At 36.5% G+C, this 12,674-nt stretch overlaps 1 pseudogene; it reads right to left on the reverse strand.

Annotated features, from left to right (window-relative positions):
- Positions 1 to 1,997: 1,997 nt before the first annotated feature.
- LOC118547089 (exocyst complex component 3 pseudogene) lies at positions 1,998 to 4,291 on the reverse strand (annotated as a pseudogene).
- Positions 4,292 to 12,674: the final 8,383 nt, after the last annotated feature.

The following is a 12,674-nucleotide window of genomic DNA, read 5'->3' on the forward strand; positions in this document are numbered from 1 at the left end:
TTGGGATGCAAGGATGGTTTAGCCCGTAAAAATCAATTAATGTGATATACTACATTAACAGAATAAAGGATTAAAACCACATGATCATCTCAATAGATGCGGAGAAAGCATTTGACAAAAATCAACATCCTTTCATGATAAAAACTATCAAAAAAGCCCTAAGAATAGAAGAAAATTACCTCCCTGTAATAAAAGCTATATATGAAAGGCCCATAACATACATCATACCTAGTGGTGAAAAAGTGAAAGTTTTTCCTCTAAGATCAGAAAAAGGCAAGGATGCACACTCTCACCATTTCTATTCAACATAGTACTGGAAGTCCTAGCCAAATCAATTAGGCAAACAAAAGAAATAAAAGGCATCCAAATAGGAAAAGAAGTAAAACTGTATCTTTATGCGGACAACATGACCTGATATGTAGAAATCCCTAAAGATTCCACTAAAAAAACTTTTAGAGCTAATAAATTCAGTAAAATTGCAGGTTATAAAATCAATAAGGAAAAAATCAGTTGCATTTCTATACACCAACAATTTAATATCTGTAAGAGAAGTGAAGAAAACAATCCCATAAGCAATAGCATCAAAGAGTGGACTGAAAACTCTGACACTGATGAAAGAAATTGCAGAAGATATGAGTAAATGAAAAGATAACCTGTATTCATGGATAGATGGAATTAGTATTGTTAAAATTTCCATACTATCCAAAGCCATCTAAAAGTTCAATGCAATCCCTATCAGATTTCCAATGGCATTTTCCACAGAAATAGAACAAACCATCCTAACATTTGTATGGAACCATAAAAGGATATAAATTGGCACAGCCACTGTGGAAAACAGTATGGAGGTTCCCCAAAATAGGTAAATTTTATTTAAAAATAGAATACCATAGGACGCAGCAATCCCAATTCTGGGTATATATCCAAAGGAAATGAAATCACTATCTTATTAGTGATTAGTGATTAGTGGATAGATATTTGCACCCCCCTTCAATGTTTGTTGCAGCATCATTTATGAGAGCCAAGACATGGAAACAACCTAAGTGCCCATCAACAGATGAGTGGAAAAGAAAATGTGGTACATATATACAATGGCATATTATTTGGTCATAAAAAAGAAAGGAAATCCTGCCATTTGTAAGAACATATATGACTCCTGACGGCATTATGCTAAGTGAAATAAGTCGGACAAATACTATATAATCCCACTTCTATGCATAAAACAAGGAGTAAACTGGTGGTTGCCAGGGGCTGGGGGTGGGAGAAATGGGTGATTTGGTCAAAGTGTACAAAGTATAAGTAAGTTCTGGGGATCTAACATACAGCATGGTGACTATAATTAACAATACTGTACTGTACACATGAAATTTGTGTGTTAACTCACCTTATTATGGTAATCATTTTGTAATACATACATATATGTATATACACTTTAAACTTACATAGTATTATATATCAAATATATCTCAATAAAGTTGGAAAAAATAAAAGTTATTATTCCTTAATTTTTTTTTGATGGATCATCATTTTCTAGTAACTTTCTCCATTTTTTCACCTAATTTTTCTTTTTCTTTTCTTTTCCTTTTTGTTTCTCTGCTCAGGATTTAAGCCTCATTTATTAAGCAGCAGAGTTTTAGAAGTCTTAATGAAGACATGAGTGAAGACCAAGGGGTGAATGAAGACAGGGCTCTTCCCTCTCCACACACCTTCTCACCATTGTGATAAACAATCTACCATGAGGCATTTTACATTAGAATTCTGCCTCAGAAAGGTGTTTACAACAAAATGAGAGAGCTTGAAGAATCACAACCAGCAGGGTACTTGTTCTCCAAGAAGCCATGTGCCCGGCTACCTCACAAACATGCTTAGCCCTTCAAGAGATAGGCACAAGGGACTGAAACATCTAATGTGACCCTTCAAGAGTCACTTTTGCTTTAATATATTTCTGAGGGTGGGGATGATGAGTGCAAATAATGTACATAAAGCTGAAAACCGACAGGTTATTTGAAAAGCTTTGCTATGTTCATCCTAGCAATTATGATTTCCTTGAAGATGGGCATGTAGTTTAGATTCATCTGCATTGGGCCCTGTTCCAGAGTCTTGATGATGGTCTGCTTTGTGTCCTGCTGGGCCAGTGTCTCCTCACATAGCCAAGAACATGCTGATGTGGTCATCCCTGGAGTCTGGGTGTTTGCTGATTAGAGTCAAGATGTCCACATAGAGCAGAGAAGGGTCAGTAAGCTTAACAACTTCTGCAGTGGCATTGATAGTGTCACCATGTCCACCTGTATCTTCACCAAATCCACAAGCCACCTTCTGGAACAAGAAGTGGAGTTCCTCAGCCTCCTTGCCCATCCTCTCAGAACCTCCCCATGCTCCTTGGTGCTCCAGAATGAGACGTGCTTCTGCATGATGACCCACAGGTACTCCACTTGCCATTCTCCTCTTTTTATATGGCTTTTTGATTTTGGCAAAATCATTGAAATATTCTTCCACAGTGAGACAGATTATTTTTATAGTGTTTGACTCTAACAGCCACTTCATTGTCATCAACTCATTGAGATGTTGCTCCAGATCTAGAAGATCTCCCCCAGAAGGCTTCTGCAACCCTCCTTTGCAATGGTGTCTGAAATCCAATCCATGTTTGGTTGGTTCAGAGACAGGCCCTCTTCTACTTCGTTTTTTCAAATACTCCCTTTTAAAACCAAATATAAATTCTTCAAAGCTCTGACAGTTGATGGCTATCATATGTTGAACATAGTGTGAGCATTGCTGACTTCTCAGCTGTTCTTCCTTATACAACTGAACTTCATCTTTGCATCTACTTATCAAAGAATTCATTTGCTAAAGATACAGACTAGTTTGTGTCACAAACCTTTGTTTTCACTTATCTGAGCAGCCACTTCAAAAATTTGTTCAAACATCTAGAAGGGAGTGTTACCCAGTAGTACCCACTTTGGTCAGTCTTCAGGCTCAGCATCTTTTACGCAGTCTTTCTTGTCTGTTTCAAGTGCTTTTTGCAGCCAGGTAATAATGTCTGAAGTGAGAATTGACATGTACCTGTGGAGCAGATCAGAGACTACTTTAGAGAAAGTAAAAGTTCTGGGGCATGGATATCCACTTCTGGGCCAATTCCACATTCCCCGTCATCTCTGTGCTTGTGTAGGGGTTTGAGACCCATGTCAACCACAGGCTCATGATCTCATTTGCTTCTAGGTCTTCTGACTCAAGCTCTTGCATCTGTTTTCTCAGAGCCTGATGGCATGTGTTCAGATGGTTTCTGAAAATCTCATAATGGGGAGGAATACACTCAACCATTAGGTTTTTGGCAATGATGGGTTATCCATGATTTCTGGGTGGCATATAAACCACATCTTGTTGGAATCCCTGGGGTCTGCCTGTGTGGCGTCAATTCTAGTATTCATGGTTCCATCCAAGATGGCCAACATTTTCTCTTTGCAATTCTTGGGCCTCTTGGGGAGAAACCAAGCTAGTTTGCTCTTTTTGGCCAGATACACATTGGTCAATTTTTCTTCCTTTTGAATGATCCTGACAACTGAGACCAGCAAGTGGGGTCACAGGAGACAATGACCAGCAAACTCTGCAGCACCATCCACATTGCTTGGTCAACTCATCTGAGAGCCCCTGCATGCTCCCAAAGTAGCCATGGATAAGGGTCATGTTGTGCATGTTCCCTCTGTTCATGTGGGACTGCTTATATGTCAGCCCTTCTTGGGAGAGAGCATTCTAGGTCCACCAGCTTCCAGTGGGCCTGCAGGAATGCCCCTTGTTCAATGAGGTCCTGTGTCTCCCTCACAATTTGGGGTCCTGAGATGTTCTTGAGTTTCTCCAAAGCAGCAGTGACCCGGCTATGCCACATCACAGCATACTTCATGCTCTCAATGGCACTATTGCTCAATAGTACTATTGCTCTGCAGTCTGCTGACATCGGCAAGGGATTTCTGGATGTCTCTGATGTCATTCAGTGCTTTATGGAGCTGGCTAAGGCCCATGCAGCTAACCTGTGCAACCACAAATGGATAGTGACCTTCCATCTGGCCTCTGTCGAGGTTCTTTTCCAGGCCTCTTTTCTGCCATGGTGCTCCACTTTGTCCAGCTGGCCTGGTCACTGAAGCAGCCCAGTATCTCTTTGGAACACCCTTGCAATATCTTCCTGATCTCTCTTCTTAGTGGCTAAAAAGCAGGTAAAATCCCCTGCACCTGTGATACTAGAGTCACCCCTCCTCACTGCCACTGGGCACCCTGTTGAAGTATCACCCAATTTCTTAAACATGTTAATCACAGTTAAAATATGTCTTCTGTATTATATCTAGATCATCTGTAGGTTGTCTCCATTGTCTGTTTCTTTTCTCTTGGTTTTTGGTCATTTGAGTCTCTCTATTGTCATTCATGGTAATTATTTCCTTATTTCTTAAAGGCAAAAAAGGAATAAAAGAGACTATCAACATTGCCATATCTCAGCAACTAGAAGGAAGCAAAGCTTGGGGACCCATCTGGAAGCTCATTTAGGTTGCTAAAGATAAATTAAGGCAAAGATAAAACTGATTCCAATCATTTATATAGAGTGCTGGATATTGTGTAGAAACTCTGAATAATGCTACCTTCCATCAGAGAGGGCTTATTTATTTTTTTACTTATAGGTAGTTATGGTAGGGATTGATCACCTTGATACGATCAGGGAATGGGGAGCATGGAAGCTCATTTCAGCCTTTGTGAGAACTATCCTATTTCTAGTTTGAAGTAATCCTAAAGTAGGACCTTTCAAGAACATCAACTGAAAGCAAAGGTTGTTTACCTGGGCTCATCCATTTGCCAGGCCTTGAATGCCAATTTTCCCCTCCCCAGCATGCTGAGACTGGCAAAAGCTCTGCTTAGCTTTTTAGCTTCTTATCCGGTCCTTTCTTCCTGGCTTCTCAGCCTCTTACAATGAAAATGTTAGGGATAAATAATATCCTCAGGGAAAAAAAGAAGCGCAGAAAGTTATGCTCACAGTTCTCCAATTCTCTTTTCTTCCAAACCTAGTCCCCTCAATTCCTAGCAGCCTTGATATCCCTCGACTCCATTTTTCTTCCTCTCAACCCAACAGACTGCTGAGAGCTCTTAGCTTTAAAAGCCAGCTTGACCTGCGGGTTGGTGCCAATTACTAGGGAAGAATCAGCAGAGACTGGTGAGCTCACTCAATGTTCTTTTCTCTTGGAGCTTAGCCTTCAACTTCTTACTGTGTTGCTTTACGATTACTTCAAACGGGTAATTTCAAAACAATTTTTATACAGTTTTAAATTTTTTTCCGTTGGAGTGAGGGTTGGTCTGCTACAGCTACACTATCATAACTATAAAATAATTAAAAAGCATAATATTTTTATATAAAAATTAGAATTCTCAATTTCTCTGAAAAAAAATTCTGGAAAAACTGGGCCCACATTCTTGCATGGAAATAATGGCTAGAGGTAAGTAGCTCCTGTTCTTTTAATTTTAGGTATACGCTCTTCAGTTTTCTTTAATTATCTGGATTACTCAGTTATCCCTGAGAGTAAAAAAAGAAGTAGGTCCATAATCAAGCTTTGAGTAACGCTAATACCTAATTGTGTTGTATAAAAGGAGAGCTGAAAGCGATGTGAGAATGCATATTCAAAAAAGGAAAAGGAAAATTAGAAGATTGTTGTATCATGGAAGTCAAGGGAAGACAATGTTTCAGGATGGAGGGCGAGATGACTGTGCTGATGAACTGTTCTAATTCTTCTATATTGAGCGACTGAAGTGTAATTAGTGATCTTGAAAGAGTATTTTTAGTAGAATAATGGATATGACAGCCAGGTTGGGGTGGCTTAAGTAGTGAATCAGAGATGTGGAAATAAAGTAGTAAATGTAGCGGGCTAGTGAAAAAGTCTGTCTGTGACAGGAGGGCAAGAGCAAGGATGTTACAGGGGATAATAAATTTAAGATAAGAGTGGCCTTTCTTTACTGCCTTCTTCCCAGTGCCATCAGCTAGCCTTTCCTTGCTTTCTTGCAAGATGAAACACTACTAAGATATTTTCTTGAAGGCAAGAAAGAGTGAAAGGTGGTCAGCATTTTCATCTCTCAAAAAAGAAAGAAACAAGGCTCACTGGGCTATCTGGAGGCTGATTTAGGTTGCTACCAAAAAGAGTAAATTAAGGCAGAGAGAAGGCTGACTTCAACCATTCCCCTGACCCGAGGAGTCATTGCATTGTCTGAAGTCACCCCCCTTTCCTGCCTTTACCAGAAACAGTCAGGAGACAGCAGCACAAAAGCTGCTTTTTTCCTTTTCAAAAGCAAGAGGAGGGCTGAGACATTTGCCCCCTAGCTTCAGGGATCTGTTAATTGGCTCCCCAGTAAAATTACAGAAGCAGGCTGCCTGATAATGATTGTAAATGACAGAGACGATCAGGTTTACCTTGTGATGTCCCCAGGGGACTTGCAGTTAGTTTAGTCTGAACTTAGCATCAGCTGCTCAGGTACCTTTCTTCCCAGCACGTGGTAGCTGGACTCATCCTGTATACTTTCAAACCTCATTAGTGTTAAGGCCTTCTCTCCCTCTCCCTCCCATCCCCCGCAGCCTCCTGCCTCTCACTGTCCCCCCTCCTCCTCAATTTCCAGGACTCCAGAAGCATGCCAATCCAATAGAGAAATTGAAGTAAGATTACTTGCAGAGGTTGGGCTCTTTTGTCTTCTGGCCTGGAAGAAACAACTCATGGCTTTGAGCTGTGGGTTATTGTCCCTCCAGGAAACTACACACCAACTTCACTGAACTCCAACCTCCATTAACTCCTTTACAGTTTGAAGGTACTCAGCTCGAGGATTTTATAGTTCATTAGAGGTGTTTGGAATGTACCGTAGGTCTTAAATAGAAGTTAATATGCCAAATAGCTAAATGTTGAAGGAGGCAGTTTTCATTAAAACCAAATCTCCAATCTTTTAATTTTCTAGAAGCCACTGTGTATGTGGGTGTAGTTATATATGTATGCATATGTATGTGTGTGAATATGAGGATATTTAATATATTAGATATATATTACACATTACATATACATATATTATAATACATATGATCTATGTGTGTATGTATATGTATGTATGGACATATGTATATATATATATATCTCCAAACTTTAATGTATGGATTACTTATGGATCTTGTTAAATTTAGATTCTGATCCAGGAGGTTTGGGATGGAGCCCACTTTCAGGTAATGTAGATACTGCTGGCTTGGGGACCACATTTTGAACAGCAAATCTTAAAGAGATCTTTGCTTATTCCCCTCCAGCTTCTTCATCTTAACCTAACTGTCCTACTCCTCAGTTCTGTTCAAATGTTGCTCCTGTGTCTCTTCAGGCTAACAATCCATTTGATAGAGGGCATTTTTGCTATTTCTCAAAATAACAAAAACTTAGCTATTGAGTAAAGTAGACTCTGGACTGGTGTTCTGGTTTCCTGTTCCAGACAAGTACACTGGGAAATACCAAAGATGATGTGAAATTTTTATTACTTTACTATTCTTTCTTTAATTTGCTAAATTGAGGAATGACTTTATGAATTTTTAATTAATTTTTATCTATTTCTACATATGCATATAAGGTTAGAAATTCACTTTTTTTACTGATTTGTATGTTTACCACATTTTTTTTTATTGTGGTCAAAAACATAAAATTTACCATTGTAACCATTTTTCAGTGTACCATCCAGTACATATAGTGTTAACTAGAAGCACATTGTTGTACAACAGAGCTCTAGAATTTTTTCCATCTTGCAAAACTGAAACTCTGTCCATTGATCAACAACTCCCTTTTTGCTCTCCCCCAGCTCCTGGCAATTATCATTCTCCTTTTTATTCCTAAGAATTTGACTGCTGTAGATAGCCTATATAAGTGGAATATTCAGTATCTGCCTTTTTGTGACTGGCCTGCCTCACTTAGCAAAATGTCCTCAAGGTTCATCCATGTTGTAGTATATGATAGAATTTCCTTCTTTTTTAAGGTGGAAGAGTATTTCATTATATGTATATGCCACATGTTCTTTATCCATTCATTCACTGATGGACAGTTTGCTTCCACCTCTTGGCTCTTGTGAATAATGCTGCAGTGAACATGGGTGTGCAAATATCTCTTCAAGGTCCTGTTTTCCCAGAAATGGAATTGTTGGATCTTATGGTAAAATTCTATTTTTAACTTTTTAAGGAGCCTACTTTCCCACAGCAGCTGCACCATTTTATATTCCTACCAACAATGCACACATTTCCAATTCCTCTACATCCTCACCAATATGTATTTTTTTTTTTTTTTTTTGGATAGTGGCCATCCTAGGGGGTGTAAGTTGGTATCTCATTGTGATTTTGATTTGCAAAATCCCTGATGATTAGTGATACTGAGCATCTCTTCATGTGCCTGTTGGCCATCTCTATGTCTTCTTAGAAAAGTGTCTATTGAGGTCCTTTACTCATTCTTAAACTGGATTGTTTAGGGTTCTTTGTTGTTGAGTTGCAGAAGTTCTTTAAATATTTTGGATATTAACTGCTTATCAGATGTATGGGTTTTTTTTTTTTTTGGTTTGAAAATACTTTCTCCCATTCCATAGGTTGCCTTTTCACTATGTTGATTGTTTCCATTGCTGTGCAAAAGTTTTTAAGTTTGATGTAGTCCCCTTCTCTATTTTTGCTTTTGTTGTCTGTGCTTTTGGTGCCATATCCAAGAAATCATTGCCAAATCCAATGTCATGAAGCTTTTCCCTTCCCTATTTTTTATTCTAGAAGTTTTATAGTTTGGGGATTTATGTTTAGGTCTTTAATCTATTTTGAGTTAGTTTTTGTATATGATGTAATGTTAAGGGTCCCAATTCATTGTTTGCAAGTGTATGTGTATATCTTGTTTTCTGATCACCATTCATTGGAGAAGTGCACCACAAATTTTAATATATAGTCTTTCAATTATCATTTAGATCTCAAAAGTTTGTAACACCCATTACAAAGTTTTAAATTTGACCCACGGTTGATTTAGTTTTTGTTGTTGTTGTTGTCGTTGTTTTATTTCCAAATATGTTGGTAAATTTTATTTGTTGAGGTCTGGATATTTGCTACCAATTTTGAATTTTATTGCAATATGGTTGGTATGGTATCATTGGTTCATAGAGACTGACGTTGTTGATGTCTCCATAGGAAATTAAAACATATAATATGTGTGCTGGAAAAGAATGTCCATTTGCTACTTGTTAGATTAGTTATCTATCTATCTATCTATCTATCTATCTATCATCTATCTATCTATCTACCATCTATCTATCATCTATCTATCTACATATCTATATCTATCTATCTATCTATCTATCTATCTATCTATCTATCTATCATCTATCTATGTATCATCTGTCACCTATCTACCTCCATTCGATCAAGCTAGTAAACTCATTTATATTATTCAATGCAAGTACTAATTATTTTTCTGCTTGATCTATCACTTTAAGAAAAGTGTGTTAAAATTCTTCCATATGATTGATTTCTCAATTTCTCTTCATAATTTTATCAGTTTTAGTTTTATATATTTTAAGGCTATCTTATATGCATGATTTACTTGAAGATTAGTATTTTGTTTACAAAATGAAATTTTCTTCAGTAATGATTTTTGATTTAAGGTATACTTTATCTGATACTAATAGTATCACTTGATTTGGTCCATATTTTTCTAGTATATCCCTTTATTTTCTTTCAGTTTCACATTTTCTGAATCATCATATTTTATGCTATAAACAGCATATAACTTTTAAAAATCTAATCTGAAAATCTTTATCCTTTACATAACAAGATTGCTCCTTTTACATTTATTTAATATCTTATGTATTTGTATTTCTTACTACCCTTTACATTTTTTTTATATGCTATTCTTTTAATTTGCTTTTCCAAAAAAAGGCTAGTTTCTCATGAATTGAGTCAACATTTTTGGATTCCATTTTTTTGTCCCTTTACTGATTAGTTTCTCTCAACTGATTTGGAAATCATGTATTCTTCCCTTTGTCCTTAAGCTTTATTCTCCAATTTTTTTTACATGCTAAAGATTTAACAAAGACTAACATTAATAATTATCTCTGCCCTCCTCCTGAACAATGATATGATGTAACAACAATTTTACTTAATCACACTTCTTTCAAATCCCCTATTATTTCTATTTAGTTATATTAGTTTCAACTTGTTTTAATCCCTTCTATTACTATTAGTAGTAGTATTACAACTGATATGTCTTTATATTTACCTCAAAAAATTCCACTTATTTTCTTATCATTGGTCCTTATATATTTCTCCATCATTTGGAGTTTATTCTCTTCTTTCTGAAGTATGTCCCTTACTAGTTCAAGGTTTTTAAGTGTTATGTTTTCAGTCTTTGTTTATCTAAAACTGTCTTTATGTTTGCCCTTCCCCTTTGAATGGTAATTTAGATAGTATAAATATGCATATTTTTATAATTTTTGTTATTTTCTTCCTCAGCATTTTGATGTTATTGGTCCATTACCTTTTCTTAATTTCTCAAGGGTAATCCCTTAGTAGGGAATCTTCTTTCCTGTCCAGGTATGGATATGTCTATATGTAGAATCATTTTAATTTTCCATTATTTGAGTGAGTTCATGACTCACTGGACTTCTTATATTTCAGAATTCTTATATTTTATCAGTTCTAAATATTTTATGACTTTTTTTTAATCTTCCTCATTATCTTGCTGTCTGGAAATTGAATTATTTATATATTAGACTTTTCATTCTCTTTCATGTCCCCTAACTTTTCTTTCATATTTTCCATTTGCTTATTTCTTTATTTTACATTTTATGTAAATTATTTAGATTTATCTGTATCTAACATTGCTTACATCCACATATTGAATTTTTATGTAATCAGCTATTTCTAGAAGTTCTGTTTCTTTTTCTCTTGAAAAAGAAAACTGCTGTATGTTTAAAAATTCTGTTATAATTTACCTAGCAGTTCTGAGTATTTGTAGAAGGAAGAAAATCCATTTGAATTCATTTAGTCATACTGTTGAAACCATAAGTGTTAGAATGATCTTTCAAAATATAAATGACAACACATCATTCCATTATTTACAATTGTTAAAGAGCTTCTTAATGTACTTAGAATAAAATGTAATCTGTTTCTCATGGTCTAAGACTCTTAATCAGGTCCTGCCTATTTTTTCAATATCATCTCATGTAACTCTTCCTGTGGCTTATTCAGTATTCTCTAAACATACAGGCTTGCTTTCTTTTCTTGAACATGCCAACTTCCCTTTCCTAAAACAGCGTTTCCACAGAATCCTTCCCACCCTTCGGTGGTCTCTGATCACCACATTCTCTAACACATCAACATGTCTAATTCTTTTCTAGTATGAATGAGTACAGAAGTAATGTTCAAAATCCTCTAGTTCAACTTTCTGCTTTTATAAAAAAGTAAAATGAGCTGGGAAAGTGGCAGAGAAAGTTTTAAGAACTTGCTGGGCAAGTTCTCTTAAGATCTCTCTTATTTGTGGAACATAAGGAATATCATGGAGGACATTAGGAGAAGGAAGGAAAAAAATGAAGGGGGGTAATTGGAGGGAGAGATGAACCATGAGAGACTATGGACTCTGAGAAACAAACAGGGTTTTAGAGGGGAGGGGGGTGGAGGGATGGGTTAGCCCGGTGATGGGTACTAAGGAGGGCACATACTGCATGGAGCACTGGGTGTTATATGAAAACAATGGATCGTGGATCACCACATCAAAAACAAATGATGTATTGTATGGTGACTAACATAACATAATAAAATTTAAAAAAAAAGATCTCTCTTGAAGATCCTGTGTTTAATGAGATATCTAAAACAAGTACTCATGTTTCCTGATTCCCCTGCCCTATGTTCCTTCTGGTGACTACTCCATTGATTATAGAAGGCCCACATAAGGGATTTGGGAAGACAATAGATAGACTGTAGGGTGATCCATGACCTCCCTCCCACTTATATGACGAATTTTGTGGAATATACAGACACATTAGTTTTCTGGGGAGGAAGGATGTACCTTCATCCAATTTTCAAAAGAGTCAAAGCCTAAAAAAATCTTAGAAACTACTGGCATATGGCCTCGAGAGTATTATTTTGTAAAAATAGGGCATTTATGGCTTCAGTAATTGGAAGTTATTGAGGGCTGGTGAAAAGGAGATAAAAGTGTTTAAGTGGCTGAAGTGAGGGGTAGGGGGTGGTTGCACACGTGTGTATGTGCGTTTCAACAAATAAATCTAGACTTTCCTGGCAAAAAAAAAAAAATAAATAAACTACTGGCATACATAGTGTTTATGAATTATTAAGTTTCCTGCATATTTTCTCTTGTCTTCATATCAGTTCTTCTATAAATAGGAATTGAACAAAAATTACAGAGGTGAAAGACCTATATTCCAAAAACCATAGAACATTGATGAAGGAAACTGAAGATGATACAAACAAATGGGAAGATATTCCATGCCCATGAATTGAAAGAATATTGTTAAAAATATCCATACTACCCAAAGCAATCTACAAATTTAATGCAATCCCTATCAAAATACCAATAGCAATTTTTCACAGAATTAGAACAAATAACACTAAAATTTGTATGGAACCACAAAAGACTGTGAATAGCCAAAGCAATCTTGAGAAA

The sequence above is a fragment of the Halichoerus grypus genome, chromosome 3, assembly GCF_964656455.1.
Source record: "Halichoerus grypus chromosome 3, mHalGry1.hap1.1, whole genome shotgun sequence".
In the NCBI taxonomy this organism is placed as follows: domain Eukaryota; kingdom Metazoa; phylum Chordata; class Mammalia; order Carnivora; family Phocidae; genus Halichoerus; species Halichoerus grypus.